Source organism: Dasypus novemcinctus, chromosome 2 (assembly GCF_030445035.2).
Source record: "Dasypus novemcinctus isolate mDasNov1 chromosome 2, mDasNov1.1.hap2, whole genome shotgun sequence".
Lineage (NCBI taxonomy): Eukaryota > Metazoa > Chordata > Mammalia > Cingulata > Dasypodidae > Dasypus > Dasypus novemcinctus.
This window is the reverse complement of record NC_080674.1, coordinates 98971127-98982624: the sequence shown is the minus strand read 5'-3', so window position 1 is coordinate 98982624 and position 11498 is coordinate 98971127. Positions and strand designations below refer to the sequence as shown.

At 34.8% G+C, this 11498-nt stretch overlaps 1 non-coding gene across 1 annotated transcript; it reads left to right on the top strand.

Moving 5' to 3' along the window:
- The first annotated feature begins 5946 nt into the window (after positions 1-5946).
- LOC111767108 (U6 spliceosomal RNA) lies at positions 5947-6053 on the top strand. The gene has a single exon (XR_002799001.1). It is a non-coding gene; the product is annotated as a U6 spliceosomal RNA (small nuclear RNA).
- Positions 6054-11498: the final 5445 nt, after the last annotated feature.

Here is an 11498-nt window from a genome sequence, read left to right as displayed (position 1 = left end):
AGGAATTCTCCCTTAGGACAAACAGCCTTGTGCAAACAGTCATAGCTAGTATGATGTTTTATTGTATCAATTTCTTTTTAATTATTTAATTTTGTAGAAGTATATTACTTAAGTAATTGGTAATTTCCTTACTATAACCTTCGGAGGCCATACCTCCAAACAGATGTTTTTAAATAAATAACCCCCAAATGTCTGATCTTCTCTTTCATTATTTAGTAATACTTTCTGAAACAAGAATACAATATAAATATAATAAATAAAAATCAAACAAGATTTCGGTACGTCAAACTGAGCTTCTTTTCTGTTTTCAAACATCATTCAAACCAAGACCCCACGAACATTTTAGGTTATGTATATTTAGCATGTTTTATAATATATAAAATGATAGAGTCAAATTTTGGGGCTGTAAGGGCTCCTTCTTACTAGCTACTCCAAATTCTCTTTTTACAGATGAAAAGTATGAGGTCACAGAGTTGAAGTAATGTAGCCATGTTGAATTAAGTGGTCACTGAATCACGATTGTTGATGGGTAGATTATTCATTCAAGAGTCATGCCTTGAGCAGGCTGTTGGGACCAGGCACTCTACCTGCCCCAGGAGACACAAGGATGAAGAAGCTGAGTGCCTTTAAGGCTCTCAGTTTAGGCATAAACCCACATGAAAATTAACAAGTACAATTCTGGGTCACAGTTGTACAAGGAAAGTTAAGTAGTATCACCAACGAAGAAGCAAATTCGACAGGGTCGGGGAATTAGAGTGGGGAGGATGTTGGATTTTGCACAAGAGATTTTAACTATATACAAAAAGCACAAACCTGCAAGATGTTATCCCCAGCTCAATGGAGTTTAACTTCACACAGCAAGCCCATTTCACAGGTCAGATAAGAAGCAAAAGAATGTGTGAGAGTTACTGCTTACATATGATCATGCATGCTGTTGAGTCAGGTTGGGATGGAATTGAGTTACTCTTATTATATCCTTTTATTTTATTATTTTTATTATTATAAGTCTCCAGTGATTTCTTATCATTTTCACTGAAGTATATTATTACTTTTCCAGTGCTTTAAGTGGTAATAATATTATTATATTAGATGTGGGAGAAAGTAAGCCATTAGCCACTTTTGAAACTTAAACATTATAAGGTTTACTGACATTCCCAAGAGTCTGGCAAGTAAGTCAGCTGCACCAGGGTGTCAAACATCAGGATCTGTGCTCAGTTCACTGAATCATACTACCTCTTAGAAATGGGCCTCCTTTTGGATGCCTGACTGGATGAGATTAGGTAAGAGCACAATAACTGGCAAACAGAAAGAGCCAATTTCCATGTGCCTCATTAAGTTGTTTCAGATGTGCTTTATCTTGAAAGAAGAATGGGAGGTTGCCAGGTCTCACACAAGTCATGTTTGTTCCTGTATCTGAGATGAATGATACAAAATTTTCTTTAGTAAATTTTTAAGTATTTTCCGAGCTGTGACTGTACCATATCTCTTGCCATGTGAGTGTATTAAAGGATATACCATTGAAATCTTGCTTGAAGCTTCAGAAGAAAATATATTTTATAACAATTAAAAACAGGAAACGCCAACCTAGTATAACGTCTGATAAGGACCTCAAATTCCCACACTCTGCTATCTCTTTGCTTAATCTGGTTTTTATGCTTTGTCTGTAAAACATTAAGTAAAGTGATCTGGCAATTTCATGCTCAATTTAGTTAATGTAAACAACAAAAGGGCATGATTCAAGTTTCAAAACTGTATATGACATAACCAAATGGTGTCTATGTTGACCAAATTAATGAAATTATTGCAAGTCATTTCCCTATACTTTTTGTGGGCATTCATCTAAACATGGAAACTTATGGGATACACTTGTTGCCACAGGAGATAACAAACATTTAATTACTTAAAGTTGAAGATTTTAATGCACATGCAAAGACACTGAACTTGCAAACTGGCCTGATGCCCATGTCAAACACTGTCCTACATATTCCCCTAGCATCAGTGAACAAGGCTTCTCTACCCTGATTCCATGAGGTGACACTACATGCCCCTGGGTCATAGAGTTATAAGTAAGAGAACAGGGCTCATTCAATGCAAGCCAGTATCTCTGTAAATAATTCAAACTCATTTTCATAGACTGTTAAGCTTCTTAGAAGAGTTCAGAACAACATCAACTATAGCAGCTTTGATTAGGATTTTCAACAGGATTTTTGATTGCTATTCATAGCAATAGACTTTGCTAAGATTAAACATCTTTAAGATTTGTTTAGGCAAGCTGGGATGTAAGGTAGATGGCTATTTTTGCTTCTTCATGTTGAATAGGTATTCTCCATCTACTTGGGAATGAGGAAAGAACAAAGCTCTTCTCTATTATACATTGATCAAATCACCTTTTCTGGAGGAAAGGATAAGCTTTCTGCTCATGGCCACTAGTGTGGGGTGTCTGTATTGCTTATCATTTGAGTGGAGATTGGGTCTACTTGGTGAGTCCCAACTGTTTCTATGGAATAATGGTGTTACTAGATCCCCAAACTTTTCAAGAGGAAATTCACATTTTTATTATAAAATCACAGAAAATTGACATTTTTATTGGAAAATCTCCTGATTTATTTTCACATCAAGAGACCAAACAAAACAGGTCTGAATACTTAATTTGGCTCATAGTCACTGGTTTAAGTATCATATATACACAGGGATTTTCCATTCACTGATTTATTAATGCACTGAATACACATTTATCAGACCAATTCTTATATATTTATGTTTACCCCTATATTAACTTAATTCTACCCAATCTTATTCAACCTACTGGTCAAAATTTTACTACATGCTGAGAAAAGAGGATTCAGTCATGAATAAGATAATGTTTCTGGCATCAAAGACATATTCCAATGGTGGAGAAAGTCAAGAGATAAATGAGGTATGCTGTAATAGAGGTATACATCCAGATGAGGGAACAACAGATTGAATTTAAGGGGGTAATGATGGCAGAAGGGCTTGGAAAGACCAGCTATAATAACCTTAGATGATATGATGCTGTGGATGCCAGCATCTAACATTTACCGATTACTTAAAACACAGGCCCTATGCTTGGTACTGGATACACATTATCCAATTTATTTCTCACCTTTATTAGGTAAGCACTATTATTATGTCCATTTTACAGATAGGAAAACTGAAGCTCAGAGGGGCAAGTAAACTGCCCAAGGCCACATGGCTGTTTGTGTCAGAGTCAGAATCTGGACTCACAGAATCTTTCTGACTCCAAACTTGTGGTTTCAGCCACTAGAATCTTGCTAAGGAATTCTGAATTAATCCTATAAGTAATGGAAAACAAATGAAGAATCAGGTCCACATTATTCTATCCTGTTCTCACAACATTCTATGAGATAAATAATAGAGTATGATTACTGTTTTAATAACTAGAAAAATCAAGGAATGTTTAGTAATTTAAAGGATGGAAAATTATGGGTACTTACACCCAAATGGCTCCAGGACTCATATTGATTTTACATGATAGGCAAATATCACTTTCCAAGCTCTCGGTTCTGCTCTCAACAATCATACTTTTTTAAATTCAAAAATTCCAATAGCACATTCCCAATTAAACCATCTTCTCAACAGAATCCTAGCTATTTCTAGCTAAGTTGTTCCTCATTTGTCATGTCAATCTGAGAAATACAAAATAAGTACCGTGACAAAGCAGCACAGCACTCATCAACTTCTTTTCCACAGCCAATTATGTGTCCAGGCACTGCAAACCCCACATGAATGTCAATAATGCAATATTTGTATCCTAAGAATTTTCTTTTGTGTTTTAGCAAACTTATTAATAACATTCCTTGCATTGACTTATAATTGCTGTAAAGTATTTAAGCTATCAACTTTCCAATTTTTATCCAAAGAATTTTTTTCATATCTGATGGAAGTTTTCTGCAACAAAAATATAAATATCATTGTTATTGTTTAAAACAAGAACAATAATTAAAAGGGGATTACTTCTTTAAAACAGTATATAACACAGCTGGGCCTAGAAGATTACAAAGGTATTTCTCTGCTCTGAAAGGAAAACAGTTGCATAAATGGAGCTATATTCCATTCACTTTTGTTTCCCAGATATGCCACAAAGCTGGATTGTGTCATCTTACTATTTTCCAGAATGAAGAAAATACAGGAACTTTCTCCATAAAAGATAAAAATAATAGTGACCACTTACTGATCACTTACATACCATATCCTCTTTAATCCTCATAATGACCCTTTGAGGAAGGTATAATACTTTTTCAGAGGAGGAAACTGAGGCCCAGAGAGGATAAAGAATTTTTCCAAGGTCATAAAATAGATAAGTAGAGATCTGAAAACTGAACCCAGATAAATCTGATTCCTAAGCCCATGTGCTTGATCCCTGAGAAGTCTTAAGGCATTGGAGAAAGGAACAAAGGAAGAGTGGAAGAAGTAGGTGGAACAAAGACATTCAAAGTCTACTGGAGACCTAGAAGATCTTGGAGAATGGAGACCATTAAAATAAGCATTAATGTTAATATGGCAAGAGACAGAATAAAAAATATAAATATAAATCATAGGTAGGGACTAATATTTGTAAAATATGACAGAAAGCAAAAGAGAAATAGAAGGAAACTTCCTCATCTTGATAAAGAACATTTACAAAAGACCTACAGCTAAAATCAATCATGCTTACTAGTGAGAAACTGGATGCTTTCCCCCTAAGATCAGGAACAAGACAAGAATATAACCACTCACCACTCTTATTCCTCATGGTTCTGGAAGACCCAGTTAGTACATTAAGACAAGAAAATGGAATAAAAGGTTAAAAGATTAGAAAGGAAGAAATAAGACTGTTTTTATTCACAGATGTTAGGATGGTCTACGTAGAAAATCCTAAAGAATCAAAGAAAATCCTAAACAATGAAAAACTCCTGGAACTAATAAGCATGTACAGCAAGATCACACCATACCAGGTTAATATGCAAAAGTCAGTCGCTTCCCTATACAGCAGCAACAAACTATTGGAATTTGAAATTTTAAAAACAATACCATTTATAATAGCACACACACACACAAAACACAACTATGCATATGTAATTGCTGTATCTGGAAAAGTGATGCAAGAAATTTTAAAATATCTTAATAAAATGAGAAATATTCTGTCTTCATGGACTGAAAGACTTATTATTGTTGAATGTAAATTCTTACCAACTTAATTTATAGCATCAATGGGATCCTAGTTAAAATCCTAGCAAGCTATTTTACAGATACCTACAAACTGATTCTAAAGTTTATATGTAAAGGTAAAAGACCTGGATTGATAACACAATACTGAAGAAGAACAAAGTTGGAGGACTCACACTACCCAATTTCAAGACTTAATAGAAAACTATTACTAATCAAGATAGTATGGTATTGGCAAAATAATAGACAATGGAACATAATAGAGAATCCAGAAATAGATCCACACAAGTATAGTCAACTGATCTTTGACAAAGAAGTAAAGAAAATTCAATCGAGAAAGGATAATCTTTTCATCAAATGGTGCTGGAATAATTGGACATCCAGATGCCAAAAAAATGAACCTAGGCTCAGATCTTACACATTCTACAAAAGTTACCTAAAGGTGGATAATAGAGCTGAATGTAAAATGTAAAACTATAAAACTTCTAGAAGAAAACATAGGCGAAAATCTGTGACCTTGGGTTTAGTGATGTGTTAGTTATAATGACAAAGGCACGACCCATGAAAAAAAATTAAATAAGTTGGGCGTATTAAAATTAAAAACTGCACTGTGAAAAACACTATTAAAAGAATGAAAAGACTGGGAGAAAATATTTGCAAAATACATATCTGATAAAAGGCTTGTATCCAAAATATACAAAGAACCCTTAAAAGTCAACTTAGGAAAAAAAACAGCACGATTTAAAAATGAGCAAAAATGTGCTCATTTTAGCAGCGTGTGTATTAAAATTAGAACGATACCGAAAAGATTACCATGGACCCTGTGCAAGGATGACATGCAAATTTGTGAAGTGTTCCGTATTTTTCAAAAAAAATATACTCAAGGATCCTTGTGTATCTGTCCTGTGAGAAATTCACGCATTATAGTTACTCCATAATAACCTGGAGAAGAAAACTAAAATTGTTCTCAAAGTATGCAAGTATGTAGAAATAAAATATTCTTAAGATTGAAGAGAAAAATAAATGGGCAAAAGACCTGAATAGACACCTCACCAAAGACACACAAATGGAAAATAAACATATGAAAAGTTGTTCAACCTAAATTTTCACTGGGGAATTGTAAATTAAAACCACAATGTGATATCACTAAATTTTAGAATGGCTAGAATCCAAAAAACTGACAATACCAATTGTTGGCAAGAATGTAAAACAAGAGGCTCTCTCTCATTGTTGGTGGGAATGCAAATTAATACACGCACTTTGGAAGACAGCTTGACAGTTTCTTACAGCGCTAAACATAATGTATCATGCAATCTAACAACTGCACTCCTAGGTATTTACCTAATTAAAAACTTATATTCATGTAAAAACATGTATATGAACTTTATTCATACTTGCCAAAAATGGGAAGCAACTAAAATATCCTTCAATAGATGAATGGATAAATAAATTATGGTATATCCGTATAATGGAATATTATTCTACAATGAAAAGTCATGAAAAGACATGTATGAAACTTAAATGCATATTGCTAAGTAAAAGAAGCCCATCTGAAAAGAATATTTACTCTATGATTCCAATTATATCACATTCTGGAAAAGGCAAAACTTGTCAGTAGTTACCAGGAGGGGAAGGGAAGAAGAGAAGGGTTGAATAAGTGAAGCCCAGGGATATTTTAGGCCAGTGAAGCTATTCTATATAATATTGTAATGGTCAATACATGGCACAATGCCTTTGTCAAACCCCAAGAACTTTACAGCATAAAGAGTGAGAAACGAGAAGACAAAAAGAGAAATAGATACAGAAAATCTCACAGCAAATGGGCACAGACAGCAAAAAACAACAGGGCGGGGGAAGGGTGAAGGGGAAAAAAGAGTGAACCGTAATGAATATAAAGTTAAAACAAATAATTTATGAGATTGGGGGATCCCAGAATGGAATGCAGAATGTAACAAAACAATCTAAAGGTAATATAAATGTATTAACAACCCTACTGAAGTGGGTAGAGGAAAAGCGTGAGGACCACTTTGGAAATAAATGCAGTCTCTAATACTAAAGGCAAAGTGAATTGACATAAGGACTCTACTCTTGTTGATAAAGTGTCTCCCGTGGGGGTATGGATCAACAATTCTGATACCACTATACATGCATACTGGCATAGAGCAATTAATAAAATGAATGGCAGTTGAAGGGAACCAGGTTTCTCACTGTTGGAGTGGGAAGTGACAGGCAAAGGGAGGCTAGAATGACCCATGTGGTAATGTATTAAAGTTGGAGACATCGTTATAAAGTCATCGTTGGCTTAATATAGATACAGATGTTAAATATCGAAAAATGTATTCATGTCTGTATATTCACTCATACATATTTCCTTTCTGTCAGCTTAGAGAATTTAGAAATAACACTCCATAGCAAGGAATATACCTAGCATCCAGATCTTGTTATTTAAAACCATTGTCCAGTAAAAGGAATCAGGGCTCCTTGAAGATGTGCTGATTCCAAGTCTGGGCAAAAAAATATATAAGATGCACCTGAAGCATCTTGAGTATCAGAAAGTAGGGAAATGTTAAAAAAAAAAAAAAAAAAGAAAAGCACAATGATGGGCTATATCAAAGAGACACAGGAGCCAACTGAAAGAGCTTCAAATGGTCAAAATGGACGGAGATAAATTTATATCCAGGAGTCCATGCTGATATAAATAACTGAATAAATAAATAAGGGTAGAAGAGACAAATCTCCATTGCAGAAAAATTCGAAATAATTTGTGTATATACTTTACTCTCAGGGACGCAACTCCCCACTCTTTAAGTGAAGGTTGCACAAAGTAACTTCCTTCCAAAGAGTAACTTTACCATGGTTACCATGGAGAAGCCTGACAAACACTACATCACTGAAGTCATCAAGGTCATCATCAGCAATGATAAGTCATGTTAATGGTATGTAACCTTGATATGATGTGATCATAATGACACTTTATATCTCTGTTCTTCCTTTTAAATACTTATGAGTCCACTCTAACCATCTCCTGGATGGGATCCTGGAACAGAAAAAGGACATTTGGTTAAAATTAAGGAAATCTAGATAAATTATGAACTCCAGCTAATGATAATGTGTCAGTACTGGTTCATTAATTGTTACAAATATACCTTACAAATATAAGATGTTAATAATAAGGGAAATTGTGTGCAGGAGTTAGACAGGAATACTCTATTCTATTTTCACAATTTTTTCTGTAAAACTGCTCTAAAATTAAGTTTATTTTTAAAATATGATACAACATTACAAGTTATAAAATATAAAGAATTACAAATCTTAAAAAAAGCAAATACACAACCCAAAATAGGAATGAGAAAAGGCTATGAACAAGATAGTCAGAGAAGAGACTATCCAAATAAATGTGTACAAAACTTAAACAAACAAGACAAAAAAGACATTGCTCTTAGTGAACAAGGGGAAATGGAAATTAAAAGACATTATTTTTAACCATCAGATTGGCCTACAGTTAAAAGAGCAAAAACATCTTGTGTTCACAAGGATGAAGAAGAAATAGACACTCTAATACACTGCTGCTTGTTGTAGGAATTGTTCCATCCTTTTGCAAAGCAATATGGCAATTACTATATATATATATACACACACACACACACACATACATATACACATACATATACATATACATATATATATATACATATAAAACACATATACACCTGAACCTAGCAATTGTACTTTGGAGATTCTATCTGATAGGAATTAAAACACCTGAATGAAAATATATGCATAAAATTTCTTATTGTCATTTTGTAATGTTGTAACACAACATTTTAGTGGCAAATAATTAGAAACAATATTAATGTGCGCCAATAAGGTTATGATTAAATGCAGCTACTAAAAAGAGTATATTATGTATCTATTAACCTAGGGGGATGCTATGATATAATTTTAAGTGGTAAAAGAAATTTGAGGAATAATATGTATAGTGTGATAAAACTTTAAAAACCCTCTGTATTTGCATCTATATTTAAATATATTTGGAAGGCTACACATCTGGCAGTTAACATCAATTACCACAGGACAGTGAGATACAGCTTTAGATTCAGCCCTTTGTTTCCCTCACATGCATATATACTAAAAAAAAAAAAAAGGAATAAAATATAAAATAAAACTTGAAGCACGGTTACCTTATGTTACATTTAGCTGTGTGGTCTTCAGAAAAAATGAATGCCAGAGCTACAGCAACAACTCACATGGTCACTGCCTGCCAGCAACACTGTAACAGTAAATTGAGAAGATATTCTCCATGGGTCTGCAGTAACCTACTTTCTACATCAAGAGAAAAAGAACCAAGTTGTTTATTTTTATCAGTGACCTACATGAGTGAAAGCACAGTAAGTCTGTATTCACCTCCATGTGGGTGAGATTGCTAACTTCCTGGAAGATGCAAAGGGGGTTCAAATTAACTATGACAATTCAGAGAAACAGCATTTTCAAAAATAAAATGAAGTCCAGTATGTATAAGTACCAGGTCATATACAGGAGGACCAAAATCAATAAATTCGGTTCAGGTGACGGCAACAACTAAGAGTCACGTCTGAAAGCAGAATTCTAGTCAGCCAAGACAAGTAGAGTATAAAGCATAAAGACAAATGCAACTGGGTAAATCTAGAAAGAAAAATCCAGAAAGAGAAAATTGGGCAGAATATTTGAAAAATGCTCCATTTTGTCTATAATCAACACAGTCTTAACCTCATTCAGCAGTACAAATGAAAGATGGCATCAGAAGCTACTCAATTTAATCATTAAACATTTGGCTACAGTATAATCATAAACTGTTTGGCACAAAACAATGTTGATTAAATGTTTTTTGAAGGAAGGAAGGGAAGAAAGGATAGAGGGAGGCAATCATTATGTTGAGAGTCTTCAATAGAGAAAGAGTTCATCTTAAATTTTGAAGGCTGTGAGCATAAAAAAGAACTTCCCAAGTCTTCTTGGACTGATAGGGCAAACAGAAGTAAAACTACAGGAACTTTTATAGCCAACTTAATTGCAACTGGAGGAAAGAGAAGTCTCAGCAGTACTGTCTTAGGTTGTGGGTTTTATGAGCAAACGTGAAGCAGACCCACTGGACTACATAGTAACTTCTCCAGACATGTGGTTCAAAGATAGCCTGCTAAAAAAGAGCAGAACACAGAGGACCTCACATATCAAACAAGAATATCAGTGTATTTCAGATTAGAGCTTCAGATATATTAAGAAAAAAGAAGGCAAGAGTCAGGCCCCAGAGGAGGCAAAATTATAGGGCTTTCTTTTGTAACTACAAACGTAACTGTCACCTAAGGGGTAAATCCTAACTCCAAAATATCTCATGAAGAAAATGAAAATGTTTAAAGGCTTTACTTACACCCAAGGCATATGCTGCAGCTAATAGAAGAGAATAGAAAAGAATAAACCATGACTAGACAAAAGAAAAGTTAATATTAAGAGATTTACCAGTGCATCTACTCTGGTTTAAGGGACACTTCTTGGTTCTTGTCATAAATCCCTCAGAGCACAACTGAAGAAAAACTTTTTTTCCTAGAAATCGTTACATCTTCCTTAGCGAGGTAACTTTGAGAGAAAGGGGTGAAAGGAAGAGGCAGAATAGTGGAGAGTGTTGGAGTAGGAGATGGGAACCTTAGGTTCTAGTCCTGCTCTGCCTCTGATTCACTGTGGGACCAGGAATCTTCTACTTCATTCTCTGTAACGAAAGGTTAGGTATCCCACTCTGACGCTCCAGGCACGGTAGCTGAAACAGGTCTTGTTTTGCTTTAAATGGAAATATACTTGTGCTTATGGTTCTGAATCTGAGCCAGTTTTTCATATTTTCCCTCTGAAAATAAGACTATAGTCAAATCTTACCCAATTGTTTTTATTATGAATTCCTGTAATATTTTAAATTCTTATCTGGTCAGGCCAAAGATGTGCCCTTTGGTCAACAGTCTTCTTAGAGAGAAGACCTATGCACAAAATAGAAGAGGGAAGCTGCTTGGCTGAAGACAAGAGGGGGAAAGGGGAGGGAAGGTAGGAAGGCAGAATTCTTCCAGCCCTACTTCCCTCCTGAGATTTTACAGGACCCCTGAGCACTGCCACTGAAACCCTAGGGCTCCGTCAGCTCAGTAGGAAAGTCAGTGTTCCATGGCTCTTATCACAAAAGAGCAATGTAGTGATACATATTTTAGAAATAAGAGTAAAGGAATCTAACTCTATTTAAACCCACACAAAACTTTCTTTTCTACCTTGGGGACCTAATGTCATTTGGCCTTCATTTGGTG